Genomic DNA, 9,515 nt, shown 5'->3' with positions numbered 1-9,515 from the left:
AGCCTCCAACACTGCCTCTAACATTGGCTAGAAGGCAAAGGAGCCCTAAAGAATGCTTGTACTTAGACAGTGTGATTTTGGGGAAGCCTCTCCTCAGCTTCTTTACCATTGACATGAGGAGAGAGAGCTCTGATGCCTGTATAAAAGGACTATTTTACCCAGAAGTCACCAGGTTACCTGGGGGAGCACATCAGAAAGTGTTCTAGTGTTAGCCAGCCTGAGGCAGGGGCTTATCACAATCGCCCAAGCTTCTGCTCTACACTGTCTGCCTTTATTCAGGGGAAACCTGGACTCTGGGCTCAGGAAGGCTCTAGTGCTGAGCATCCTTGCCCTGTCTGTTGGCAGAGCTGCTGTTTGTCTCCACTGCTCCAGGACTCTCCCCAAGCCTGACTAGTCCCTGAGCATCTTCCCTGGACCAAACACCTCCCCAGACTCTAGAAGGTAGTGGACTACCTGGAATTGCTCCTGCATCCTAGCTCACCATACTGACTTTTGTGACTCAGCCTAGGGAAGCTGCTTGCTTTCCTCATCAGCTTCCTATCACACCCACTGCTGGGGAAAAAGGAGCGAGCAGAAGGAAAAACCGAGGCATCTTGATTGTCATTCAGCTGCTTTCCTGTGACCCTGGTGGAATCTCCATGCAGACTCTCTGGAGCGTGTGAACGGGCTCTCAGCCACTCTGCCCCCATAGATCTCACTCCTGCAGGCTGGGAGGCCATTGGATGGATGGTCTCCAGGGACCTTGTTCTCGTAAATAGTATCTAGGTCTCTCTGGTCAAGTCTGGAGTCTCCTGGGAAGAGCAAAAGATCACTGTAGACTAAGAGGAAGTAGGGGGTAGGGGAGCCCAGGAAGCCCCTGTGCAAAGCCAGAGCAGAACTGACGTCATATCGGTCTAGAATCTGACATGCAGGCAGGCAGGCAGCGACCTGTGCTCTGTGGTTGTCCCATGCAGCCTGGGAAGGCATGCAAAGTTGCAGGCTGTTGGTGGGAAAGTGCCCATAAGGGACTCTGATGCCTGACTTTTCTCTCTGTTGTCACTGATAATCTTACATGCTTCTTGGGACAAGAAGCCCATTACTTCCAAATGCCCCGCCTTCCCGCCCCCAGGAACAAACTATTGGAGACTCCCCTCTGGAGGGCAGATGCCATGGGCATCTCTGGGGCTTCACGTGCTGTCCTCTGAGCTGCAGATTTCCTGCTCCTTTGAAATCTCTTAAGATGTTTGAAGTTGGTGACTATAGTCTGCTGATTCCCTGGCCTGACTCTTCTGTCCCCTTACTTGACATCCGTGGTTATATTCCCTCATCTCCCTGCTCCTCCGGGGTCCTTGGTCTGATGGTGTTTTGGAGAAGGGGAACAGATTAAAGGAAAGTACTACCAGAACTAAAAAGCCTTCGGACTCAAGCCATTGCAGAACCCGCTGCCCGCTGCCAGCCTCAGCGAGCTGATAGGCTCTGAAAACACCTTTGCAGTTTTGCTTCTTAGAATTCCTAGGCAGGTGGTGGTGGCACCCGCCTTTAATCCCAGCACTGGGGAAGCAGAGACAGGTGGATCTCTGTGAGTTTGAGGCCAGCCTGATCTACAGTCTACAAGAGCTGGTTCCAGGACAGGAGCCAAAGCTATAGAAACCCTGTCTCGAAAAAACAAACAAACAAAAAACCCAAAAAAATAAATCCTCATCCTGCCATCTCCTCTCTACCCTGTTCCCCTTTTCTCCCCATCTAGCAGCTTCCCCTCAGGTGGAGTCTTGGTGTCTACATGAACTGGTCATGAGCTGCCCCCCCCACCCCCCCAATCCCAAATGGTGTACCAGGACCTGCAGATCTCAGCAGGGCATGGCACTGCCTTAACTGTAATGGTGACAGAGCCTGGGCCAGGCCCTCGTCCAGTTCACCTTAGGGGATGCCCTAGGCTCTTTGAGGTTGGTGACTGGATGCCTGAGATCTACGGGCTCAAGAAAGGCTGTCAAATGAGGGGTGGCATCCTGGCTACTACTTAGGCCAGGTAGCCTGTTTTGACTCGTTCCATTTCCTGTTTGGCTGGGCCAAGCAGAGGAGGAAGGGCAGAGAGAGTTGGTTCGGCGGGGCAGGGTTCCTTTTAGCTGCCTCCCTGTGATACAGTTAGGGTCCACAGCAGTACAGACAGACATGACTCGTGGTGAGGTGTCATAGGGTCACCTTTCCTTGACCTAGCTCACTGTTCCTTCTGCAAGACTCTGAAGGGCTTTGTGGGGAAGGGGCAGCCCAGGACTGAGGAGGCCTCCAATCAGACACAGACCACCTAGCAGGTGCTCACTGGAAGAGTCTGGCTGGAATCTGCATTTTCTGTCCTCAGCTGGCTGACAGTGGAGGGTTCTGTCACCATAGTTTGTCACCATAGTTATTCTAAATTCAGAAGGCACAAAGCTTCCTCTCCTAAATGCCAAGCGTCCTATAAAGCTGGAACTGGCTCTCTGATTCATGGCCCTCTTGTCAGGTTCTAGAAAACCACGGTTAAGCATATGGAGTCAGCCAGATTTGGGACTGAGTCCCAAATCAAATCCCTGTGTGACTTTGAGCAAATAATCAGACCCGTCTGAGCCTCTGGCTGACCCGAGGGATGAAGGTACGTACCTCAGGGCACAGGGCAAGGAGGTCTTGATACACAGCAATTTGGTTGTGTGGGAAATGAAAGTGCCTGGAATGGAACACGGGGTCCCGCGTGTGCCAAGCAAGCACTCCACCATTGGCTCACAACACCCCCAGTGTGAGAAATGATTTTTGAGACACGATCTCCTGTAGCCCAGGCTAGCCTAGAACTCACTATGTAGCTGAGTATGGCCATGAATTCTTGATCCTTTTGAGTGCTGGTATTACAGGCATGTGCTAAAAGACCTGGCTTGAAATTACTATTATTATTATTATTTATTTTATGTTCGCTTGCATTTTGCCTGCACATATTCCTATGTGAGGATGTCAGAAGCCCTGGAACTGGAGTTACAGACAATTGTGAGCTACCATGTGCATGCTGGGAACTGAATCCAGGTCCTCTGGAAGAGCAGCCAGTGCTTTTAACCACTGAATCACCATCTCTTCAGTCCTGAGAACTGTTATTTTTGAAGGAATGAGAGCATACTAGGACTCAGCAGGACATCCTCTCCCTGAGAAGCTGCCTGGGGCTGTGGCCCTGTGTGCCAGTCATTGCTCCACGGGCTTCAAGGACTTCAGCTCCTCTAATCCAATCAGCGCAGTAAACTATCCTTGTTATGAAGAAGCTCAGTCTCCCTACTTTACAGATGGAGTAACGGAGGCTCATGGAACAGCAGCTGCTTCCAGGCAAATGCAAGATTCAAACCCAAGCAGCCTGTGCAGACCTGGCCCTGTGATCCCGGCTTCCTATGATTTCACATCTTTCTGACAGCACCCTGATCATCTTTGCCTCGTTTTGGGGGGGACCCCCACCCCACCCCCACAGAATGCTGCATTCTCAACAGACCCAAAAGTGGCTTGAAGGAGCTGGATTGTGTGGGCCAGCGGCATGGGCGAGGCCTACTGCGCACCAGGCATGCTCCAAATTGGAGGAAAGGTTTGTGGTGTTTGTGAGACCGCCACCCGTGGATTCTTTTGCAAGCAGGAAAATGGCTGACCCCAGAGCTCTCGCAATGTGTGCTGATGTCAGGTCCCCGTGGGGTTTGTCTAAACAGGCTGTGAGCAGGGATTGCTCCCGGACTTTACCCACGCAAGCCCTGTAGCTCACTCCCAGGCATTGGACCCAGGGTGCACCAGAGCGACTATTGCTCAGATCCCACACCGGGGTCTTCCTAAGAGTGTGTGATATAAGCGCTCTGATAGGGCAAATTCCTAGGCATCCATGCGGATGAGGGTCGGCAGCCTGCAGAATACATATGAGTGTGCTTGCCTTCCTTCCTCCACTCCCCCGCTCCCCTTCCTTCTTTTGTGGTGCTAGGAATGAACTAATGTTAGACAAATGCTCTACTACCGAGCTATGTCCTCAGCCCTCTTCTTACATTACTTGATGTATACAAAATAAAGTATATATATATATGTATATATATATATATATATATATTTTTTTTTTTCTTCAAGAAATCCTACCATTTCTAGTGTGGTCAAGGAGAGGGGTCTGCCAGTGAGACATGTAGAAATAGCCTGATGGAAGACACACACACACACACACACACACACACACACAGTGACTTCCCATGCTAACTTCAGGCCACACCCAGGACCCAGCAGCCCCATTCCAGGTGTAAACTGGAAAAATTCTGGCCTCTGTGCTCAGGAGGTTGTTTAAAACTGAACAAAAAACAGAGGGCAATATTTCTTATTCCTCCTCTCTTCCTCTTCTCCTTCTCCTTCCAGGATGTAGCCCTGGCTAACCTGTAACTCATTAGGTAGACCAGGCTGGCTTTGAACTCACAGACCCTCTGGCCTCTAACTCCTGAGTGCTGGGACTAAAGGCTGTGCCACCACACCCAGCTTTCTCCTGATTCTCTGAGCCACTCCAGGAGCAGAGCCCCGGGGCAGCTCTGATGGAAGACTGAAGAAGTGGCAGGGCCACCATCAAGGACCTTGGAGACCGCCTCCTAGGAGGGTTCTCCCCTGGGGAGTCACTCAAAGCTTGGGTCTATGGCAACTCAGGGTCTGGAACTTTCCATTCTGCAGAGCTGTATTAGCTTTTCTCCAGAACAAGCCAGCAAGAGAAAGGGCTGAGGTTGGCCACAGAGCTGTAGTGTGGCTATGGGACCAGAGCCTGTCTCCTCTGTTTTGGGGCAATCTCATGGCTGAGGGACAGCAGTGGCCTCAGCTGGGAGACTTTCCCCAAGCCCCAGTACAAATCCTGAGATGGAAATCTCCTCCACATGTATAGCTTCCTTATCAGCACTCAGGGGATCTGGGGCCAGGTGAAGAGCAGGCAGGTGGAGGCTGGGTTTATGCCTCCTACCTAATTTCTCGTTGTGAGAGCTTGGGTGGGTTGTGGTTTATGCCATAGCCAGGGACACTGGGATCATTTAATCTCTCCCAAAAATAATCTCAGGAGAACTACAATAATTCAAACCATTTAGCTGGTGTCTGGCTCCTGGGAATGCCCCCATACATATTCTACCCATGAAATGTATTAGACACTTGCTAGGAGGTCCACGTGGCCATAAACAAAGCAAGAAGTTGGAGGCTTTTGGTAGAGACAGCAGCCTCGGGCAGCCAACACACATAGACAGTGTCGGACCTCTCTGTAAAATGGGAACGATTGCACCTAGCTCCCCAAGTCCTGCAAGGTTCCATTGAGTTAACTCATATAAAACTCTCAGATTCCTGGATCTTGTAAGTGCTCAACAAAAGAAAGCAATGGATTTCTTATTTACAGTACCTGAAGGAGCCCCTGGCTGGGCAGACACACACTCTGCCCTGGTTCTCTTGTCAGCGGATGGACCCAGAGTTATGATTTCTCTCTGGGGGTTGCCAATACCCAGCTGGGTCCTGATGATCTCAGGTTGTTCTGCAGCTCTGGGGCCTTGCATTGCTGGTGCCCAACTCCAGGCAGAGGATGAGAGCAAAGGGAGCCGTCTAAAGCTGGTTGCTCTTTGCCTGTTTCCTCTGGGCTTTATTCTACCTCTCTCTTTCTAGAGTCTTCTCTCTCTAGGGTGCTCTGGGCATTTCCTCCCTCTGTCTCATTTCCTCTCCCTAAATAGCTGAGACATATATGTCTCTTATTCCTCACCACGGCCATATGGGGTGAGAACTTAAGCTGCACCTATTCCATAGATGAAGGCGCCTAAGCCGAGGTGGCTGCCGACTGGACCAAGCACTTTGATATGTAAACAAGCCCAGAGTTGGGCCCCATCCCTTCTGAGCCATATGGCCTTGGGTGACCAGGTGCAAGAGGAACAGATGTTGTGTAATCTGAAACTGGAGGACCGTGCTCCATTCGGGGACCAGATGGGGCCACTGTGTAGGCCCAAGGAGTTGGATGTTGTCTGTGTGTTCCAATCTGAGCCCCGCCTGGCCCCCACACTGCCCATCACAGGCCTGCCTTCCAACGTTCTGGAAACCGTCTGTGATTTCTTCACCCCATTCCTGGCCCAAGGTCCTGCACTTGTGGCTTATTGCGTCAGACATCATCTCTGAGCCCACCAGAGGCAGCACAGCACCCTGGGGAAATCAGATCTAGGGCTTCAGCTAGACACCCTGAGGGTTTTCTCCATCACGTAGGCTCTAAGCCTCCAATAGCCCTCAGGGCTTTGACCAATTGCTTGAATGCAGAGTCTATGCCCAAAAGGTGGTATAGCCCAGGAATCCCGAGGGAACTTCCCCCCAGATGGCTCAGAAGCCACACCCTGCATCTCCAGACCATTTGGTCCAGTTACACATCTCGATGGCCCAGAGAGGGATAGGTACCAGCCTAGAGCCATATAGTCCAGCACTGAATTCAGATCTAGGATAAAGTTCAGGCCCTACCTCCTCAGTGTTCCTTCCTAGCCCCCCTTTACACACAGCCAGCACCCCATCCTTCCAGCCCTTGGCCTCCTACTCCCTGGCTGCCTGAGCATGCACGGCTGCCCCCGCCCCCCAGCTATGGCTTTTAGAACCGTTATTCGGAAACAGTTTTCCTTAATAGGAGCCCCAGATTCTTGGAGCTGTGGTGTGAACACCTGGTACAACAAGGCAGAGTGCTGTCAAGGTAGAGACAGGGCAAACTGCCCAGATACGGCACCGTGGGAGCTTGGCCTGCCAAGGACATCCGCTCAAACCCTGTTCCTCGTTCAGCAGAAGCAGTCAACAAGCCCATAGTACTGGAGCTGGCCAGGGCTGGGCCGATGCTTGGTGATCACCGGATCCAGTCCTGGTACAAATAGGGAAACTGAGATCCAGAAAGGCAGACGGCCCATAGCAATTAGCAGACAGCACGGATGAGAGCCCCTGGGAGGAAGCCCCGGAGGCCCGATCTGGGACCCATGTCTGTGGCTGGTCCTTACCTTGGCTGTTGTCTGGCCCAGGGAGGATTCTTCGGAGGTGGAGGCTCAGCTTATTTGGGGTATGGTTGTGGGTGTCACTGCTTCTCAACTAAGTTGACTCGGTTCTGGCACCTCTTGATGCTACAGGGGCATTTTTAAGCAACTGGCATCGGACCCCCCTCTGCTCAGCCCCTTGCCCGTGGCTTTCTGGCCACGGAGGCCTCGCTGCCTTTTACCTTATATGAGCTGAAGAAGCGAGCCTGGTGTTGGGGCAAGGCGGGTGTTGAGTCCTCCCTGGGCCCCCCATTGGCCAGGGCGCCAGCCACGTGACTGCCTCGCCTTGACCTGCCCCTGGTGCCGAATGTTTCTTTTACCCCCTAAGGAAGGAGTGGTTGACAATTTTCATATTTCTTCTAAATTTGGAGGTTTCAGACAATGCTGAGGGCTTGGCTCCAGCCGCCAGAGCCCATGTGGAAGTTATTAAACTGGAGAAGGGCAGCAGGGGGAGGAGGAGGCAGGGAGGAGAGGAGGAAGGGAGTGGGGGACGGACTTCTGAGGGTTGCCAGTTGTCAGCCTGGGAACTTAGCAAACTCCTGGGGGAGAGCTGTGTGTGAGAATTTCCTTTCTCTCCCGTTGCCCCGAGTCCCAGGACTGGACAACCGGGCCCTGGAATGTTTTGAAAATCCCCCAAGAGAAAGACAGCAGTTGAGGCTTCTGGGGCTCAGCGGGTGATGGGAATGGTGACGCATGGCAGGCCCCAGGGAAGGCAAATCTCTTCTCCAGAAATCCAGGACCTTGAGCGGCCACTCCTATCCCTGTGCAATTGAGGTTCAGGGCCCACACAGTGAGGCTGCCCCGATAGAGCAGGCTCTTGAAGTCAGGTGTGCGGCGTTGGGGGACTCTCATCCTAAGGAACAACCGCAGCCTCTTTCTGTCCAGTGCCTCTCACTCTATGGCCTGGTTGGGTCTAGGACTCTCAGGTCTCCATGTTGGTTATCATGGTTTTGCACCACCACACACAACCCAAGGCCTTAGCTCTTCTCCCTGCTCCTGCTCTTTCTCAGCCACCATCCCTGGCCACCTCAGGATGCCCTACCACGTGCCCTGCTGGATCTTTCCTAGGGCTCATCACACACTGTCTTGCCCATTTGCCTGCCTGGTTTACCACAGACTCCTCTAGGAGGGGGTGACTTTCTGTCCAAGCTCTGAGTCCCCAGGCTTCCCACAGTGCTGGTCAGAACTGCATACGGAGGGGCTGCTGGCCGTGGTAGGCTGGAAGCTCAGCTCTGAGACCTGCAGAGAGCTTCTTCCAGGGGTCAGCCATGCCCTCTGTTGAGGGCTGTCACTCTGTCCCCGCCCTTCATGGCTCAGGCCTGCCCCTCAATGTCCACACTTGGTAGCCATATCCTCTGACTATTCACAGTCTGATTCATAGACACCTGGGACCCCATCTTTTCCTTTCCTGGGGACCACACTCTATGATCTGCTTCTACCTTTCATGTCCCTGCTAGTAATAGACTCATTGACCCATGCCAACCTGTGTGGATCCAACCAGGGCATCCCTAGGGTATGGGGGTGACAAGTCAGAGACACAGTTTCTTTCTTTCTTTCTTTCTTTCTTTCTTTCTTTCTTTCTTTCTTTCTTTCTTTCTTTTTTAGACAGGTTCTGTCTACATAGCCTTGACTGTCCTGGTACTCACTACGTAGACCAGGCTGGCCTTGAACTCACAGAGTTCCACCTTCCACTACCTCCTGAGTACTGGTATTAAAGGCATGAGTCACCCACCGTGTCTGGCCCACATGGCTCCCAATCAACTGGGAGGAATAAAATAATAAAACACTCCTCACCTACTACCTGGTCCTCGAGGGAAGCGTTTTCTGGAGGTGGACAGGCCTTTCTGCCTCTATTACACCCAGCTCTGAGCGTGGACCAAGTTACCTCTGGCACTCTGAAGTTTTGCCTTCGTGACAGTGGACAGTAAGTAGTCCCTCTTTGTGTGGCCGTGAGGCTTGGCAGGGTAGCAGTGCATCCTGGGAAATGGTGTGAGCAGGAGACAGGAGGGGGCTGGGGTCAGCTCTACCCCTAGATGCCTGAGGGGCTAACATCTGTGAAGCTAGCCTTCCCCCCTCCTTAGAATGGAGCTGAGGAAGCGCTCAACTCCCAAGGGCCTGGCACGCAGCAATCACTGCTCATGTCCCCGCTTCCCTCCTCAGGCTGGCATGCAAGTGAGAGGCAGTGAGGGGGAGAAGGCTCATCACGTCCCCTTCCCCAGTCTCCGCATGGGAGTTAGCCATCTGACAAGGGTACTGGGAGGGAAACTTCCTCTCTCCAGCCCCCGGGTTCCAGTTGAGTAGAATAAAGCGCTACCTCCAGAGCCCAGAGGGAAGGCAAAACCAGCTCAACAGAATCACCAGGAAAAAAACACTCTGGAGACCTTGCTAATTCAGGCCTGCGCTGTGCATGTGAGCTGTGGGGACCCACCATTGCACCCAATCAAGAGCTCTGTGGCATCACGCTAGTCTAACCTACCTATGATAACAGCATGGTTATCAGAAAATCCG

The sequence above is a fragment of the Chionomys nivalis genome, chromosome 14, assembly GCF_950005125.1.
Source record: "Chionomys nivalis chromosome 14, mChiNiv1.1, whole genome shotgun sequence".
Lineage (NCBI taxonomy): Eukaryota > Metazoa > Chordata > Mammalia > Rodentia > Cricetidae > Chionomys > Chionomys nivalis.
This window is presented reverse-complemented; position numbering follows the sequence as displayed.